At 42.9% G+C, this 19,516-nt stretch overlaps 1 non-coding gene and 1 pseudogene across 1 annotated transcript; both read right to left on the minus strand.

The window, feature by feature from the left end:
- Positions 1-8,257: 8,257 nt before the first annotated feature.
- Positions 8,258-8,365, minus strand: LOC122199047. The gene has a single exon (XR_006193316.1). It is a non-coding gene; the product is annotated as a small nucleolar RNA SNORA1 (small nucleolar RNA).
- Positions 8,366-15,280: 6,915 nt separating this feature from the next.
- On the minus strand, positions 15,281-15,854 carry LOC122198775 (annotated as a pseudogene).
- Positions 15,855-19,516: the final 3,662 nt, after the last annotated feature.

Consider the following 19,516-nt stretch of genomic DNA (forward strand, 5'->3'; position numbering starts at 1 on the left):
CCCTTCCCTTGGCTGCTTGCTCTGCCTGGACGCCCTATCACTTCTCCTCGAAGATGTCTGTGATACTGTGATGTCCAGTAAATACATATTTGGTCTTTGTCCCCATCTATAGCCCAGAGCTCCAAAAGCCCTTGGAATTTCCGAAGTGACGATAGCGATAAAGTGTCTTGATACTCATAACAAACCCCTCTCAGCCGCACATGCGTTTATATCAACCAGGTAACTTTTGGAAAGCGTCTAAGGATCAGGGCCAGTTACCAGGGAAATAGAGGTTGAATAGAGGTTGAAAATGTCAGCCCTGACCCCTGACCTTTGAGGAAGGGAGAGAGAATACAGGTTGAATCGGTTGCCATTGGCCAGTGATTTCATCAATCCTGCCTATGTAACGAAACCTCCGTAAAAAGCCAAAAGGACGGGGTTCAGAGAACTTCCGGGTTGGTGAATAAGGGGAGGTGCTAGGAGAGCGGAGTTCTCAGTGAGGTCATGGAAGCTCCACACCCTTTCCCACGTACCTTGCCCTACACATCTCTTCCATCTGATGGTTCCTGAGTTGTACCCTCTTATAAGAAACCAATAATTGGCGAGTAAAATGTTCCTCTGAGCTAGTTCTGTGAGCCTCTCTAGCAAGTTAATTCAACCCAAGGGGGGATCGTGGGATGCTTCAATTTATGGCAGGTCACCAGAAGCACAGGTAACAACTTGGACTTGTAATCGGCATCCGAAGGGGCGGGGGTGGGGGAGAGTATAGTGGGACTGAGCCCTTAACCTGTGGGACGTGACACAGTCTGCAGGTAGATGGTGTTAGGAGTGAGCTAACTGCCTGTGGTGTTGGAGAAAACACATAGTGGAATTTCATTCCCTTATCTTTGCCTCTGGAAGTGAGCGTAAGTTTACCTGACTTCTGTTCACTCATATTTACCTTCTGCTCTGGGTTTTTTATATAACCCACTGCTTCAATCAGTTGTAGTCATTATTCTTATTTATTTATTTATTTATTTATTTATTTATTTATTTATTGCCCTTACAGTGTATGTATTAGATTAAGAGAACATCTTTCCTGGCTATAATCATTTCTAAGTATTCTCTTCCTTTTAATTGCAGTAAAATATACATAACATAAATTTACCATTTTGAAGTGTACACTTCAGTGGCATTAAATACATTCACATTGTTATGTAACTGTCACCGCCATCTGTCTCCAGAACTTTCTCATCATTCTAAACCAAAACAGTATACCCATTACACAAGAACTCCCCATTCCCCTCCCCCAGTCCCTGGGGTACCCACCCTTCTACTTTCTGCCTCTGTGAATCTGGCTTCTCTGGGCATCTCCTGAAAGTGGAATCATACGGTATTTGTCTTTTTATGACTGGCTGATTTCACTTAGCGTAAGGTCCATCCATGTTGTAGCATGTGTCAGAACTTCCTTCCTCTTAAAGACTGAATAATAGGGGCGCCTGGGTGGCTCAGTCGGTTAAGCGGCCGACTTCGGCTCAGGTCATGATCTCGCCATCCGTGAGTTCGAGCCCCGCGTCGGGCTCTGTGCTGACAGCTCAGGGCCTGGAGCCTGTTTCAGATTCTGTGTCTCCCTCTCTCTGACTCTCCCCCGTTCATGCTCTGTCTCTCTTTGTCTCAAAAATAAATAAACGTTAAAAAAATTAAAAAAAAAAAGACTGTATAATATTCCTGTGTATACGTATATACCACATTTTGTTTATCCATTCACCATCAGTGCATTATTGGTTTTGATGCTCCCTTAGACCCATGGCAATTCCTTCAAGTTGGTTCTGAGTTTTCATGACAGGACCCCACTGCTCTTTGATCTTGCTTTCTGTGGTAGAAATGTCCCTCCTCTCCTACATTCCCTGTTTGGTCTTTCTCAAAGAATCCTGGGTTCCTCTTCATTGGGAATGGCATTTAGCCATCAAAGTGTGGGTCTGTGTACTACATGTGTCTTAATTTTCCTACTAGAATCTATTCTTTGAAGACAGCAGCCACATCTCACTCACCTTTGTTTTATGACAGTACCTTGCCCATAACAGGTACGAAATCAATTTTTACTCCTTTAGATTCAAAAAATACCTTCACATTTGATCATAGATTGAATACCTCATGACTATAAATGTTTACAATTGCCAAATTCAGGGCTGGCACATGAATTTAACTACCCAGACAATTTCAAATGTGGTCTACTTTTATATATTTATTTTAATAGCCCCATGTTAGGTGTAGAGACTACTTTAAAAAATAAAGTCTTGGGGCGCCTGGGTGGCGCAGTCGGTTGGGCGTCCGACTTCAGCCAGGTCACGATCTCGCGGTCTGTGAGTTCGAGCCCCGCGTCAGGCTCTGGGCTGATGGCTCAGAGCCTGGAGCCTGTTTCCAATTCTGTGTCTCCCTCTCTCTCTGCCCCTCCCCCGTTCATGCTCTGTCTCTCTCTGTCCCAAAAATAAATAAATATTGAAAAAAAAAATTTTTTTTAATAAAATAAAATAAAATAAAAAATAAAGTCTTGGGGCGCGTGGGTGGCTCAGTCGGTTGAGCATCCGACTTTGGCTCAGGTCATGATCTCACAGCTCGTGAGTTCGAGCCCCACGTCGGGCTCTCTGCTGACAGCTCAGAGCCTGGAGCCTGCTTGGGATTCTGTGTCTCCCTCTCTCTCTGTCCCTAACCCACTCGCATTCTGTCTCTGCTTCTCTCAAAAATAAATAAACATTAAAAAAAATTTTTTTAAATAATAAAAAAAAATAAAGTCTTTAGGGGAGCCTGGGTGGTGCAGTCAGTTGGGCATCTGACTCTTGATTTCAGCTCAGGTTGTAATCTCATGGTCATGAATTCGAGCTCAGCACAGAACCTGCTTGAGATTCTCTCTCGCTCTCTGCCCCTTCCCCATTTGCTCTCTTTTTAAAAATAAAAAAATTTGGGGCACCTGGGTGGCTTAGTCGGTTGAGCGGCCGACTTCGGCCCAGGTCATGATCTCGCGGTCTGTGGGTTTGAGCCCCGCGTCGGGCTCTGTGCTGACAGCTCAGAGCCTGGAGCCTGCTTTGGATTCTGTCTCCCTCTCTCTCTGCCCCTCCCCCGTTTGTGCTCTGTCTCTCTCTGTCTCAAAAATAAATAAATGTTAAAAAATAATAATAAAAATAAAAAATTAAAAAATTAAAATCTTAAAAAAACAATTGCCAAATTGAAATCGTGGACTGAAAAAAATATTTTTATAATGATACTCAGTTTTTAATGTCTGCAGATGTATCTAGGCACTAATATGACTAAAGAATAAAAGTGAAAGAAGCGTATCAATTATAAACCACAGGAATGGATATCATGCATGATTAGTTTTGCCATTTTGCCGCCATATAACTGATGTTTGAAATAAAATCATGTTCCTGTATTGTTCATTGCTGTGAACAAATCACCCCACGCATAGTGTCTTTACACAGCAATAATCATTTATTATCTCTGATCATTTCTATGGCTGTAGATTTCAGAAGTGGTATGGTTCAGTAGTTCTAGCTTAAGGCTACTCCTGAGGTTGTAGTTAGACATTGGCTGGGCTGCTATTATCTGAAGGCTCAACTGGGGCTGAAGGATGTGCCCGGGTCATGGCTCCCTCACTTGCCTGCAGGTTGGTGGGAGGCTTCAGTTACTCCCTGCATGAGCTTTTCCATGGGGCTGCTTGAGCATCCTCAGAGGATGGCAACCACTCCCCTCAGCGTGAGTGATCCAGGAGAGCCACCATGTCTGTTATGACCCAGCCTTGGAAGCCACACACCACCACTTTTCACAGCATCCTACTGGTCTCACAGGCCAACCCAGGTTCAAGCTAGGAGGGTGGACACCTGTGCAAGGGTGTGGACACCAGGAGGCAGGGGTCAATAGCAAACATCTTAGAGGCTGGCTACCAGTTTCATGTTCATATTATATAAACCCTACCAGACTTAAATTACATTTCTGATGATAACTTCGGAACTGCTTAAAAAATAAAATAAAATTTAGCTTAATTCAAAGATGTTTGAGAAGAAACATAACAGGAGATTTTATCAGAAATTTCCATTCTCAGGGCACCTGGAAGGCTCAGTCAGTTAAGCGTCTGACTTCAGCTCAGGCTCAGGTCATGATCTCACAGTTTGAGAGTTTGAGCCCTGCATCGGGCTCTCTGTTGTCAGCACAGCACCCACTTCAGATCTTCTGTCCCCCTCTCTCTCTGCCCCTCCCCGGCTCACGCACATGTACACACACTCTCTTTAAAAAATAGACATTAAAAATTTTTTTTCCATTCTCTTTTGTTGTGCACAAAACTACATTTGAAATTTTCATTAGACTCAGGATTCAGGAAAGCTAACAGAAGTGAAGCTGCCTCTTCCCAATGAACATATGTATCATATCATATGTGTATTTTATGTCTCATTTGAGATATACATCCCATAAAGACTGACTGGCTGTTAAGAATCACAGCTAAACTCAAAAAAAAAAAAAAAAAAAAAAGAATCACAGCTAAACTCAATTTGAAAAGTCTTTCTGCCAGTGTTATGAAAAGAAATGTTAAGGATATAATTTTTTACTATAAGCATAATTATTTTTTCACCTCTATAAACACTTTTATATGCTAAAAGTAGATTATATTTGGGGCACCTGGGTGGCTCAGTCGGCTAAGCATCAGACTTCGACTCAGGTCATGATCTAGCAGTTTGTGTGTTCGAGCCCCATGTCAGGCTCTGTGCTGACAGCTCAGAGCCTAGAGCCTACTTTGGATTCTGTGTCTCCCTCTCTTTCTGACTGTCCCCGGCTCACACTCTGTCTCTCTCAAAAATAAACAAACATTAAAATAAATAATAAAAGTAGACCACATTTGTAATTGTTTGGGTAGTTAAATGAAATTCTAGAGCTTCTATTCCCTAGAAGATCTTGAGTCTTTGGAAGCACTTAGACCAATGGTTGCAGAGTCCAGTCTGCAGTTTGTAGGACAGATTCCATGGATCTACATTTGCTCGCATTTTTTTATGCCAAGATCAGAGTAGTCTCTTACACATTTCTACCCAAACTCAAATAATTGATGACCCCCCCTTGGGGACAGTTATGAAGAGGCCTCGTACTGCAAGATCAGGCCACTTTAAAGCACCCCCCTAGGGGTGCCTGGGTGGCTCAGTCAGTTAAGCATCCAACTTTGGCTTAGGTCATGATCTCACAGTTCATGAGTTTGAGCCCTGCTTCAGGCTCTGTGCTGACAGCTTGGAACCTGGAGCTTACTTCAGATTCTGTGTCTCCTGTTCTCTCTGCCCCTCCCCCACTCACGCTCTGTCTCCCCCTCCCCCAAATAAATATTTAAAAAATTATAAGTAAATAAAGCGCCCCCTAGTCTCGGGCAATTTGTTTAGTCAAATCTGACAGTAGCCTCAGCCATCACTCTTAATGTAGGATCACTTCCAACATACATTTATGTATAACTTACATGAACTTAATTATATATGCATATTGGGGACAGGGACAAAGATAGAAAGAATGAAAGAATATAGACTTACATCATGAAGGAGATTTTTGCCTACTATTCCCATCAATAAGTCTATGCCCTGGAGTAGAAGGGAGATTGGAGATTTGAATCAAATATTTCTTCACATGCTCTCAGTTTCTGGGTAACTCTCATTGTGTGAGCATTTCACACTGTGTGTGTGATTCTACTATTATAAGTACATATTTTTTTTAAAAAGTTACTAAGGTATAATTGGCATATAACATTATATTTGTTTCAGGTATATGACATAATGATTCCATACTTGTATATATTGTGAAATGATCACTACGTTTCTACTTAACACCTCTCACCAAATGTGGTTATAATTTTTTTCTTTTCTTTTTTTTTTTTTCAACGTTTTTTTATTTATTTTTGGGACAGAGAGAGACAGAGCATGAACGGGGGAGGGGCAGAGAGAGAGGGAGACACAGAATCGGAAACAGGCTCCAGGCTCCGAGCCATCAGCCCAGAGCCTGACGCGGGGCTCGAACTCACGGACCGCGAGATCGTGACCTGGCTGAAGTTGGACGCTTAACCAACTGCGCCACCCAGGCGCCCCTCTTTTCTTTCTTATGATGAAGACTTTAAAGCTCTACTCTCTTAGCAACTTTCAAATACGAAACACAGTATTATTAACTACAGTCACCATGTGGCACCTTACATCCCCAGGACATATTTATTTTATAGCTGGAAGATTGTACCTTTTGTCCTTCTTCACCCATTCCTCCCCTGACCCACCTGTCCCCCCCCAGCATTTACAATCTGTTCTCTGTATCTATAAGCTTGGTTTCTTGTTTGTTTTGTTTTTTAGATTCCACATATATATGGATTTTTTAAAGTTTTATTTATTTAAGTAATCTCTACACATAGAGCTCGAACTCATGACCCTGAGATCAAGAGTCGCATGCTTTTCTGACTGAGCCAGCCAAGTGCCCCTACACATAAATGGGTTATATGGTGAGATTATATGGTTATTTGTCCTCTGTCTGATTTATTTCTCTTAGCTTAATGCCCTCAAGGTCCATCCATGTTGTCACAGATAGCAGGATTTCATTGTATACCACATCCTGTTTATCCAGTCATCCATCAATGGACACTTAGGTTGTTTCCACGTCTTGACTATTGTAAATAATGCTGCAGCGAATGAACGTGGGAATGCATATATTTTTTCAAATTGATGTTTTTATTTTCTTAGAATAAATACCCAGAAGTGGAATCACATGATATATTAGTTTTATTTTTAAATTTTTAAAAAATATTTATTTATTTTTGGGAGAGTGCAAGTGGAGGAGGGGCAGAGAAAGGGGGACAGAGGATCCGAAGCAGGCTCTGTGCTGACAAGCTGACAGCAGTGAGCCCCGTGTGGGGATCAAGCCCACAAACCACGAGATCATGACCTGAGCCAAAGTTGGACGCTCAACCAACTGAACCACCTAAGTGCCCCTATTTTTTAATTTTTTTAAAGTAAGCTCTACATCCAATGTGGGGCTTGAACTCACAACCCCAAGATCAAGAGCTGCATGCTCTACTGACTGAGCCCAGCACCCCTCTATTTTTGATTTTTTGAGGAACTGCCATACTGTTTTCCACCATAGCTGCACCAGCTTGCATTCCTAACAACAGTATACAAGGGTACCCTTTTCTCTACATCCTCACCAACAATTGTTATTTCTTGTCTTTTTGATATTAGCCATCCTGACAGGTGCGAGGTGATATCTCATTGTGATTTTGATTTGCATTTCCCTGACGATGAATGATGTTGAACATCCTTTCATGTGTCTGTTGGCCATCTGGATGTCTTCTTGGGGAAAATGTCTATTCAGATCCTCCACCCGTTTTTAAATCGGATGGTTTGGTTTATTGCTATTGAGTTGTGTGAGTTCTTTATATATTTTAGTTATTAAGCCCTTGTCAGACAAATGATTTGAAAATATTTTCTCCCATTCAATAGGTTGCCTTTTCACTTTGTTGATTATTTCCTTTGCTGTGCAGAAGCTTTTTAGTTTGATGTAGTTTAGGTACTGTATACAGGCCCTGTATACCCAAGTGGTTATTTCAACTGATGCTCAGTTGAAAATAAACATAAAAACAACAATCTGTTCACCTCTGGTATCGGGGAAGAGGACTATTATTTTTAAGTGAATAAATTTTTATTTAAGGAATTTTACATGTGATTCCTTCCACTGCCAATCACCCTAGTTCCTCCAAAGTCATGATCATAATCTTCAAAATAGTCCCTTTAAAAAGAACTTTTGTTTAATCCACAGTTGCCACTATCAGTCCAGAGTTCTTTCGATTAGGCTTTTTTTTTTTTTGAAGTCTATTTGTTTATTTTGAGAGAGAGAGAGAGAGAGAGAGAGAGAGTGTGCGAGCAGCGAAAGGCAAAGAGAGAGGGAGAAGGAGAATCCCAAGCAGGCCCTTTGCTGTCAGCACAGAGCCCAATGCGGGGCTTGATTCCATGAACCATGAATTTGTGACCTGAGCCGACATCAGGAGTCTGACACTTAACCATCTGAGCCACCCAGGCACCCCTCTGTTGGGCCTCTTTGATCTCCACTTGAATATAGACATTCTTCCAAAATTCCCCACCTGTAATCTTTGGAATTCAGTTTTTTTACTTTAGGGCCCTAGAAGTCAAACTGTAGGAAGTATACCAATTGCTATTTTGGCAAATGATCTAAAATTCTTATTCCTTAATTGTTTCTAATATTGGAAAGTCTTGTTACTTTCCCTCTGCTCCATGAGCCTAGCAGAAAATGTTATAGGTCTCATGGTCACCACTGCAGTAAACTTGCTGTGATGGAAGGATCACCTATGTGTCAGTGTAGCCACAGAGGACTGTTTTGGACAGCCCATGTGTCACTCATCAAATATTGTGTAAAGATGGTCCCTATTGAAAACTTAAGATTCACGAGGGTAATTTTGGCAATACTAAATTCCAGCCTTTTACGTAGCCCTTAAAGTTGCTGAGAAAGTAGAGTCGGCTCTTTTTATCCTACTGTATCAGTCAGTGTTCTCCAGAGAAGCAGAACCAATAGTTTGTATGTATGTATATACACTGATTGATTGGCAGGGCCACCGGGGTGGTTCAGTCAGTTGAGTGTCTGACTTTTGGTTTCAGCTCAGGTCATGATCTCAGGGTCGTTGGATCAAGGCCCACATTGGGCTCCACACTGAGCATGGAGACTGCTTGGGATTCTCTGTCTTTCCCTCTGTCCCTCTTCCCCATTTGCACTCTCCCTCTAAAATACAAATAAACAACTAAAAATAAATTGATTGGTTTTAAGAGATTGATTTTAAAGAACTGGCTCATATGATTATGTGGGCTGGCAAGTCTGAAATATGTAGGGCAGGCTGGAGACCCAAGGAAGAGTTGCAGTCTTGAGTCCACAGTCAGTCTGGAAGCAGAATTCCTCTCTCTTCTGTGGACCTCAGTCTTTTCTGTTAAGGTCTTCAACTGATTGGATAAGGCCCACCCACCTTGTGCAGGGTAACTGACTTTACTCAAAGTCTAAAAATACCTTCACAGCAACATCAAGACCGGTGCTTGATCAAACAACTGGTACCGCAGCCTAGCCAAGTTGGCCCATAAAATTGACCATCACCTTGGCTACAGTGGGAATCCACTGAATCAATTAACGCCCAGTTAATCCCTTCATTGACGTATTCCCTTTTCTTTGTCACCAAAAGCGACAATTTCTCTTTGACACACCAAACCGAAATCGAAATGATGGAGGAAAAATACCAACTACTTTCCCTTAGAGTCTTCAAGACATAGTCCTTGGAACTCTCCACAGACAGTAATGATACCTTTATTTATTTTTTTTTTAATTTTTTAACGTTTTTATTTATTTTTGAGACAGGGAGAGACAGAGCATGAACAGGGGAGGGTCAGAGAGAGGGAGACACAGAATCCGAAACAGGCTCCAGGCTCTGAGCTGTCAGCACAGAGCCCGACGCGGGGCTCGAACACACGGACCGCGAGAGATCATGACCTGAGCCGAAGTCGGCCGCTTAACCGACTGAGCCACCCAGGCGCCCCAGTAATGATACCTTTAGAAGTGAGATTAGAAGAGGAGTTTGAAGACCAGGTTCCCAAGGAGAATCTCAACAGAACCAAAGGACATGCTGTTTGCTGACACTTCCTTTTGGAAACTGCAGTCAAGGATGCAGAGGCAGAAAACCCCAGGGAAAGAGCTTCTGCCGGGTTGGGGGAACTTCCTGAGGAGGGGTCCTGGGTGCCGTCTTGCATGGAGCCATCCAGCTGGAGGGGCTGCTAAGAAACCTCATAATCAATTTTATTAAACAGATTTTATGTTTTTAAGAACCAAAAATATAGGGGTACACCTGTGGTCTATTTGTGAATTATTAAGTAGAGCTCAGCAGAATGTGGAGCAGAATGGGCATTAAATAAATGTGATGTGTTTAATTAATGTATTTAATATATTAATGATTTATGTAAATATATTTTATTAAATTTGTTGATCTCATGGTGGAATCAGCCTGGCCACATTTTCTAATCTAGAAGATTGCACACCAAGTGAGGAACTCTCACCAACAAATAAAAGGTTGATTCTATTTAATACGTTGTCTTTTTGTTTTATTGATGGTTTCTTTTGCTATGCAGAAGCTTTTTATTTGGGTGTGGTCCCAATAGTTTTATTTTGCTTGTGTTTCCCTTGCCAAAGGAGACATATCTAGAAAAATGTTTTTACAACCGATACCATCAACAAAACAAAAAGACAGCTTACTAAATGAGAGAAGATACTTGCAGAGGACATGCTCAATAAAGGTTAATATCCAAAACATATAAAGAACTTATACAACTCAACACCAAAAACCCACAAATGATCCAATTAAAAAATGAGCACAGGACACAAATAGACATTTTGCCAAAGGAGACATACAGACGGCCAAAAGACACATGAAAAAAAATGCTCAACATCACTCATCATCAGGGAAATACAAACCAAAACCACAATGAGATATCACCTCACTCCTGTCAGAATGGCTAGTCTCAAAAACACAAGAGACAAGTATTGGCAAAGATGTGGAGAAGAAGGAACACTCGTGCACTGTTGGTAGGAGTACAGGCTGGTGCAGCCATTGTGGAGAACAGTATAGCAGCTCGTCAGAAAATTAAAAATATAATTGCCATATGATTCAGTAATTCCACTACCAGGTATTTACCTAAAGAGAATGAAAACACTGACAGCCAAGATACGGAAGCAACCCAGGAGACCATCAGTAGATGAATCGATAAAGAAGGTGTGGCATAAAAAATGAAGTCTTGCCATTTGCAACAATATGAATAGATATAAAGGCTATAATGCTAAGTGAAATAAGTCAGTAGGAGAAAGACAAAATATGATTTCACTCATGTGGAATTTAAGAAACAAATGAAGAAAAAAGAAACAAAAATACAGACACTTAACTGTAGAGAACAAACTGGAGGTTGCCAGGGGGAGGTAGGTGGGGGAATGGATGAAATAAGTGAAGTGGATTCAGAACATACTTATTGAGGGGCGCCTGGGTGGCTCAGTCGGTTGAGTGTCTGACTTCGGCTCAGGTCATGATGTCGTAATTCACGAGCTTGAGCCCTGCATCAGGCTCCGTGCTGACAGCTCAGAGCCTGGAGCCTGCCTCGAGTTCTTTTTCTCCCTCTCTCCCTCTCTCCCCCTCCCCACTCACACTCTGTCTCTCTTTCTCTCTCAAAACTAAACATTTACAAAAAATTAAATATTTTAAAGTTTTTTTAATTTAAAAAAGAATATACTTCTTGAGATGAGAACTACTGAGTAATGTATAGAATTGTTGAATCACTGTATTGCACATCTTAAACTAATGCACTGTGTGTTCATTAAACTTGAGTAAAAAATTTTTTTTTAATTTTGGGGTGCTTGGCTAACTCAGTAGGAAGAACATGCAACTCTTTTTTTTTTTAATCAGAAAAGGTTTGTTTCTTTTAGGGACAAACAATTAAACCACACCCGAGGCCTAAATATACAGACACAAACCAAAGTAGCCATTTAGGATTGCTTGTTCTAGCTTCAAGAAGAATGCCGGTGCAATTTTGATTGGGATTGCATTGAATGTGTAGATAGCTTTGGGTAGTATTGACATTTTAACAATATTTATTCTTCCAATCCATGAGCATGGAATGTTTTGCCATTTCTTTATATCTTCTTCAATTTCCTTCATAAGCTTTCTATAGTTTTCAGCATACAGATCTTTTACATCTTTGGTTAGGTTTATTCCGAGGTATTTTATGCTTCTTGGTGCAATTGTGAATGGGATCAGTTTCTTTATTTGCCTTTCTGTTGCTTCATTATTAGTGTATAAGAATGCAACTGATTTCTGTACATTGATTTTATATCCTGTGACTTTGCTGAATTCATGTATCAGTTCTAGCAGACTTTTGGTGGAGTCCATTGGATTTTCCATGTATAATATCATGTCATCTGCAAAAAGTGAAAGCTTAACTTCATCTTTGCTAATTTTGATGCCTTTGATTTCCTTGTGTTGTCTGATTGCTGATGCTAGAACTTCCAACACTATGTTAAACAACAGCAGTGAGAGTGGACATCCCTGTCATGTTCCTGATCTCAGGGAGAAAGCTCTCAGTTTTTCCCCACTGAGGATGATGTTAGCTGTGGGCTTTTCATAAATGGCTTTTATGATGTTTAAGAATGTTCCTTCTATCCCGACTTTCTCAAGGGTTTTTATTAAGAAAGGATGCTTTATTTTGTCAAATGCTTTTTCTGCATCGATTGACAGGATCATATGGTTCGTTTCTTTTCTTTTATTAATGTGATGTATCACATTGGTTGATTTGCGAATGTTGAACCAGCCCTGCAGCCCAGGAATGAATCCCACTCGATCACGGTGAATAATTCTTTTTATATGCTGTTGAATTTGATTTGCTAGTATTTTATTGAGAATTTTTGCATCCATATTCATCAGGGATATTGGCCTGTAGTTCTCTTTTTTTCTGGGTCTCTGTCTGGTTTGGGAAGCAAAGTAATGCTGGCTTCATAGAATGAGTCTGGAAGTTTTCCTTCCCTTTCTATTTTTTGGAACAGCTTGAGAAGGATAGGTATTATCTCTGCTTTAAATGTCTGGTAGAATTCCCCAGGGAAGCCATCTGGCCCTGGACTCTTATTTGTTGGGAGATTTTTGATAACTGATTCAATTTCTTCACTGGTAATGGGTCTGTTCAAGTTTTCTATTTCTTCCTGTTTGACTTTTGGAAGTGTGTGGGTGTTTAGGAATTTGTCCATTTCTTCCAGGTTGTCCAGTTTGTTGGCATATAATTTTTCATAATATTCCCTGATAATTGGTTGTATTTCTGAGGGATTGGTTGTAATAATTCCATTTTCATTCATGATTTTATCTACTTGGGTCCTCTCCCTTTTCTTTTTGAGAAGCCTGGCTAGAGTTTTATCAATTTTGTTTATTTTTTCGAAAAACCACCTCTTGGTTTCATTGATATACTCTACAGTTTTTTTAGATTCTATATTTATTTCTGCTCTGATCTTTATTATTTCTCTTCTTCTGCTGGGTTTGGGGTGCCTTTGCTGTTCTGCTTTTAGTTCCTTTAGGTGTGCTGTTAGGTTTTGTATTTGAGATTTTTCTTGTTTCTTGAGCTAGGCCTGGATTGCAATGTATTTTCCTCTCAGGACTGCCTTCGCTGCATCCCAAAGTGTTTGGATTGTTGTATTTTCATTTTCATTTGTTTCCATATATTTGAAAATTTCTTCTCTAATTGCCTGGTTGACCATTCATTCTTTAGTAGGGTGTTCTTTAACCTGCATGCTTTTGGAGGTTTTCCAGACTTTTTCCTGTGGTTGATTTCAAGCTTCATAGCATTGTGATCTGAAAGTGTGCATGGTATGATCTCAATTCTTTTATACTTATGAAGGGCTGTTTTGTGACCCAGTATGTGATCTATCTCAGAGAATGTTCCATGTGCACTCAACCACAAAAGACCCCGAATAGCCAAAGTAATATTGAAGAAGACCAAAGCAGGAGGCATCACAATCCCAGACTTTAGCCTCTACCACAAAGCTGTAATCATCAAGACAGCATGGTATTGGCACAAAAACAGACACATAGACCAATGGAATAGAATAGAGACTACAGAATTGGACCCACAAAAGTACGGCCAACTAATCTTTGACAAAGCAGGAAAGAATATCCCATGGAAAAAAGTCTCTTCAACAAATGGTGCTGGGAGAACTGGACAACAACATGCAGAAGAATGAAACTAGACCACTTTCTTACCACTATACACAAAAATAAACTCAAAATGGATGAAGGACCTGAATGTGAGACAGGAAACCATCAAAACCCTAGAGGAGAAAGCAGGAAAAAACCTCTCTGACCTCAGCCGCAGCAATTTCTTACTTGACACATCTCCAAAGGCAAGGGAACTAAAAGCAAAAATGAACTATTGGGACCTCATGGAGATAAAAAGTCTGCACTGCAAGGGAAACACTCCACAAAACTAAAAGGCAACCAATGGAATGGGAAAAGATATTTGCAAATGGCATATCGGACAAAGGGCTAGTACCCAAAATCTATAAAGAACTCACCAAACTCCACACCCGAAAATCAAATAATCCAGTGAAGAAATGGGCAGAAAACATGAATAGACACTTCTCTAAAGAAGACATCCAGATGGCCAACAGGCACATGAAAAGATGCTCAACGTCACTCCTCATCAGGGAAATACAAATCAAAACCACACTGAGATACCACCTCACGCCGGTCAGAGTGGCTAAACTGAACAACTCAGGAGACTATAGATGCTGGAGAGGATGTGGAGAAACGGGAACCCTCTTGCACTGTTGGTGGGAATACAAACTGGTGCAGCCGCTCTGGAAAACGGTGTGGAGGTTCCTCAAACAAATTAAAACTAGATCTACCCTATGACCCAGCAATAACACTGCTAGGAATTTACCCAAGGGATACAGGAGTGCTGATGCATAGGGTCACTTTTACCCCAATGTTTACAGCAGCCCTTTCAACAATAGCCAAATTATGGAAAGAGCCTAAATGTCCATCAAGTGATGAATGGATAAAGAAATTGTGGTTTATATACACAATGGAATACTACTTGGCAATGAGAATGAAATATGGCCTTTTGTAGCAACATGGATGGAACTGGAGAGTGTTATGTTAAGTGAAATAAGTCATATAGAGAAAGACAGATACCATATGTTTTCACTTTTATGTGGATCCTGAGAAACTTAACAGAAGGCCACGGGGGCGGGGAAGGAAAAAAAAAAAGAGAGGGAGGGAGGCAAACCATAAGAGCCTCTTAAAAACTGAGAATAAATTGAGGGTTGATGGGGGGTGGGAGGGAGGGGAAAGTGGGTGATGGGCATTGAGGAGGGCACCTGTTGGGATGAGCACTGGGCATTGTACGGAAACCAATTTGACAATAAATTTCATATTAAAAAAAAACAAAGTAGCCATTTAAAGCATTAGCTACTGAGGTACAATACATACGTTGGAGAAAAATGCTTCACCATCTGACCATATATCAAACTTTGCTCCATCAACAGCTGAGCTCTGCTAGTTGAGGGTAAGAACATTATCCGCAGAACCAAAGGAGAACCACTCTGTTCCACAAGTACTGACGCATTTTAGACCGCATTGTGGGGACAGGTTTCCCAGTGAAGGGAAGAGGGGGGAAAAAGGCTGTGTCCCTCCCCTAGGGCATGAGGCCGCCTTGCAGAGCGCCACAGGACAACGGACCTCCGTTGCTCACGCTCAGACCTTGGCGGCCTCCTGCAGCGATGCATCCTCTGAACCAGTGCCACGGTTTACCGGAAAAGGCATTTGTCCATCGAGAAGTGGCCATCCACATTGGTAAACAGCATCAAATGGAAATTCACTCCGCCATCTCCCCGACATTGGCCTTCCTGTGTCACAGCACCGTGGGCTGCCTGAATGGCCTCATTCTTTTCAAAGCACTTTGCTCTGCCTTCAGGGGACAGCTTCTCCGTTTCAGAAAGAATCTGTTTCAGGACTGACCCCGTCCTCACGCTCCAGTTTGTCTTGGTTACTGGCCACCGCCTGTGTAAGTCCAGTGGTACCTCGCAAGTTCCCGATGGTCTGACTTCCCATCTGGTCTCCAGTCTGTTTTCTTCCTAAAGGTCTCCTGCTGGGCCGTGAGGGGAAACAGCAGCAGCAGAAGCAGCAGTGCTCAGGCAGGCGCTGGTCCCAAGCCCAGAGCCTCCTCCAGCCCCAGCACGTCCTCGAAGCGCCCCTGGCCGGCGACCCCCAGCCAGGCCAGCACTTTGTTCAGCATCTCGAGGTTAATCTCCAGCAGTTTGAGCTGCATCTTCATGGACCGCAGGCTGCGCCACTATCCAGAGAAGAAGAAAAACAGCTGAGAACATGCAACTCTCGATATTGGGATTGTGAGTTTGAGCCCCAACTTGGGTGGAGAGATTATACATAAACAAACAAACAAACTTAAAAAAATTTTTTTAAAGATGCATAAGCTTCAAAAAAAGTAATTTGCATGAAAAAAAAGGTTGATTCCACCTTTCCCCAAGGTTGGAGGAACTGATCTCATGTTGATGTATTTCTCCACACTGAGCAGCCTCCAGTAAGTCCACCTTCCTGATGTGACAGCAGGTGGAGAGAAGAATGAATGTGCGGTGTAGCACGTGTAGAGCCGGGCCCCTCTCAAATCCACAGGGCTCCATTTTCTCTCCTTGATCTCACTGACATCAACAACATTACACCATGTCAGTGACGAATAAAAGAGAAATCATACCACAATCCTGTGACCCCTTCCTGCCCTTGCCCATGGGCAGAGCTTTCTTAAACTGAAGGTACACTCAAACGGAACTCTGGAGAGAATTTAACAAAGCATCCGTTTACAGAGCGGCACGCAAGGATAATGGAGACAAAGAAGGAGAGTGAAGACCCTTGAGACCAATAACCGTGATGGAGGCAAAGAGAGGGTAAGCAGAGGCAAGGGGAGTAAACAGGCTTGCTGAGCTTCATGGAGCCCAAGAGAAGGAGCCAGGTGCCAGTGCATGGAGCACAGCTGGGGGGAGGAAATACCCGAGCTCTCTGATCTCTCCTTTGTACCTCTCACTGGCCACACCCACAGGAAGTCAAAGTGGAGGCAACCCAGAGGGTCATCCACAGGGGCCAGCCCCGGAGGGCACGTAACAGGGCTGAGAAGGGTGGACCGTGGGTGTGGACGACAAACGAAGAATAACCCACATGGCATGAGAATTGAGAAATGAACACCTTCTTAGGTTCTGGCGTTTCTAGCTTAACAAGTGCAGGTGGCAACCCACTCCTCTCGGAATTTGTCATGGGGGCTGCTTCCTTGCACACTAGTTGTAAGAGCTTCCACCGAGAGTGAGGCACAATAGGATGCCATGTGGGTTATGACTTTAAGGCTCCGGTCATGATCTCGCAGTGTGTGAGTTCGAGCCCCGCGTCGGGCTCTGTGCTGATAGCTCAGAGCCTGGAGCCTGCTTCAGATTCTGTGTCTCCCTCTCTCTCTGCCCCTTCTCTGCTTATGCTCTGTCTCTCTCTGTCTCAAAAATAAATAAAAACATTTAAAAATAAATAAATGAACATTAAAATAACCTCCCCATGGAAAATAATGAGCGTTGGCAAGGATGTGGAAAAACTAGAACGCTTGTGCATTGCTGCTGGGCATGTGAAATGGTATAGCCATTGTCGAGCAGTTTAACTTGTAGAATTACCATATGATCCAGCAGTCCCACTGCTGGGACTGTAGCCAAAAGAACTGAAGGCAGGGACCATTTATAGCAGCATTATTCGCAGTAGCTAAAGGAGGAAACAACCCAAATGTCCATCGACAGACCATGGAGGCGCAGAGGATGATATATCTATACAATAGAATATTATGCAGCCTTAAAACAAATGAAATTCTGAGGGGCCCTGGGTGGCTCAGTCGGTGAAGCATCCGACTTTGGCTCAGGTCATGATCTCATGGTTCATGAGTTCGAGCCCCGTGTCGGGCTCTGTGCCAATGGCTCAGAGCCTGGAGACTGCTTTGGATTCTGTGTGTGTGTCTCTCTCTGCCCCTCCCCAGCTCATGCTCTCTCTCTCTCTCTCTCTCTCTCTCTCTCTCTAAATAAACATTTAAACTCAAAAAAGTGAAATTATGATACATGTTACAGCTGTGGGGAGAGAGAGATTAGCACAGACCTAGGGCTCTGCCTTTATTAGGGTCAGAGGGTGGGGTGTCTCCTGGCTAATTTGAAGCATCAGAACTGAAATTAGGGCATGGGAGAGCAGGAGCAGGGTCACTCGAGTGGTCAGGTATCTAGGCTGTCTAGAGTTTCCATAAAAGGAACTTCGTGGGTAGGGGAGTCCTACCTCTTTATCTGGTCATTTTATTGGTAGCTGTGTCATATCGCTGGCAATATGTTTATTCACAAGGAATGTCTTTTATTTTTAATGTTTATTTATTTTTGAGAGAGAGAGAGAGAGAGAGAGAGAGACAGAGTGCAAGCGGGGGAGGCTCAGAGAGAGAGGGAGACACAGAATCGGAAGCAGGCTCCAGGCTCTGAGCTGTCAGCACAGAGCCCGGCGTGAGGCTCGAACTCACAAACCATGAGATCATGCCCTGAGCTGAAGTCAGACGCTTAACCAGCTGAGCCACCCAGGAGCCCCAGGAATGTCTTTTTTTTTTTTTTTTAATTACTTTTAAAAGTTTCTTTATTTTGAGAGAGAGAAAGAGAGAATGCACGTGGGGGAGGGATAGAGAGAGAGAATCCCAAGCAGATCTGCATTATCAGTGCAGAGCCTGATGCAGGGCTCAAACTCACAAACCACGAGATCATGACCTGAGCTGAAGTCAGATGCTCAACCGCCTGAGCCACCCAGGCGCCTCAAAAGGAATGTCTTTTTATTTTTTTATTTTTTTTTAATTTTTTTTTTCTTTAATGTTTATTTATTTTTGAGACAGAGAGAGACAGAGCATGAACGGGGGAGGGGCAGAGAGAGGGAGACACAGAATCAGAAGCAGGCTCCAGGCTCTGAGCCATCAGCCCAGAGCCCGACGTGGGGCTCGAACTCACAGACCGTGAGATCGTGACCTGAGCTGAAGTCGGAGGCTTAACCGACTGAGCCACCCAGGCGCCCCAGGAATGTCTTTTTAAATGAAAGCCTCCCCACGCTGACAGCGTGGAGCCTGCTTGAGATTCATTCTCTCTCTCTGCCCCTCCACCCACTCGAGCGTGCATGCTCTCTCAAAATAAAAAACAAATTCACTTGGTTAAAAAAAAACAAAAACAAAAACAATGCCTCAGCATCAAAAGCTTAGTGTCAGATATTTACACTACATGCTACATTATGAATGAGCCTTGAATACATTATGCTAAATGAAATAAGCCAGTCACAAAAAGACAAATACTGTATGATTCCACTTACATGAGGGACCCAAAATGGGTTCTCCAGGCCCTCTAACTGGCCTGCTGAGCTCTCACCTCCCGCAGGCCCTTCTGCCTTGAGGGTCAGGAGCACTCCATGGGAGACCCCATGCTCCTTGTATTTTCCCCAAGTGAAAATGAAATTCCTACATGGAATACAGGAACTCTTCCTTATTTACCTTTGCTTCCGTGCCCTCCATGAAAACTGGTAGGAGCCGTGGTAGGTGCTGTTGATGCCCAGCCTGATTCCCTTGATTAGAGCAGTGGTGCTCCTAATGTTAGCTCGTGCTCACAGCTACCCCTTCAACGGAGAATCGCACTCTGCAGGGCAGGAGCACAGGGCCCAGGGGGTTAACGCTCCTCCAGCCCATCCCCAGCAGCCCACAGGTGGTGACTGCCCGGCTCCCTGCTCTAATTGGAACCAGGTCTGTGGTGCGATTCATGGCCCAGAGCTCCCTGTGGGACCAGTCTCCTGCTGCAAGCACACCTTTGCTTAGTTAACCATGTCCCTACCCCACCCTGCTTCCCTCACTCCCCTTCTCCTGAGAGCCACCCCTCAGGAAATCCCTAGAAC

The sequence above is a fragment of the Panthera leo genome, chromosome C2 (assembly GCF_018350215.1).
Source record: "Panthera leo isolate Ple1 chromosome C2, P.leo_Ple1_pat1.1, whole genome shotgun sequence".
NCBI lineage: Eukaryota > Metazoa > Chordata > Mammalia > Carnivora > Felidae > Panthera > Panthera leo.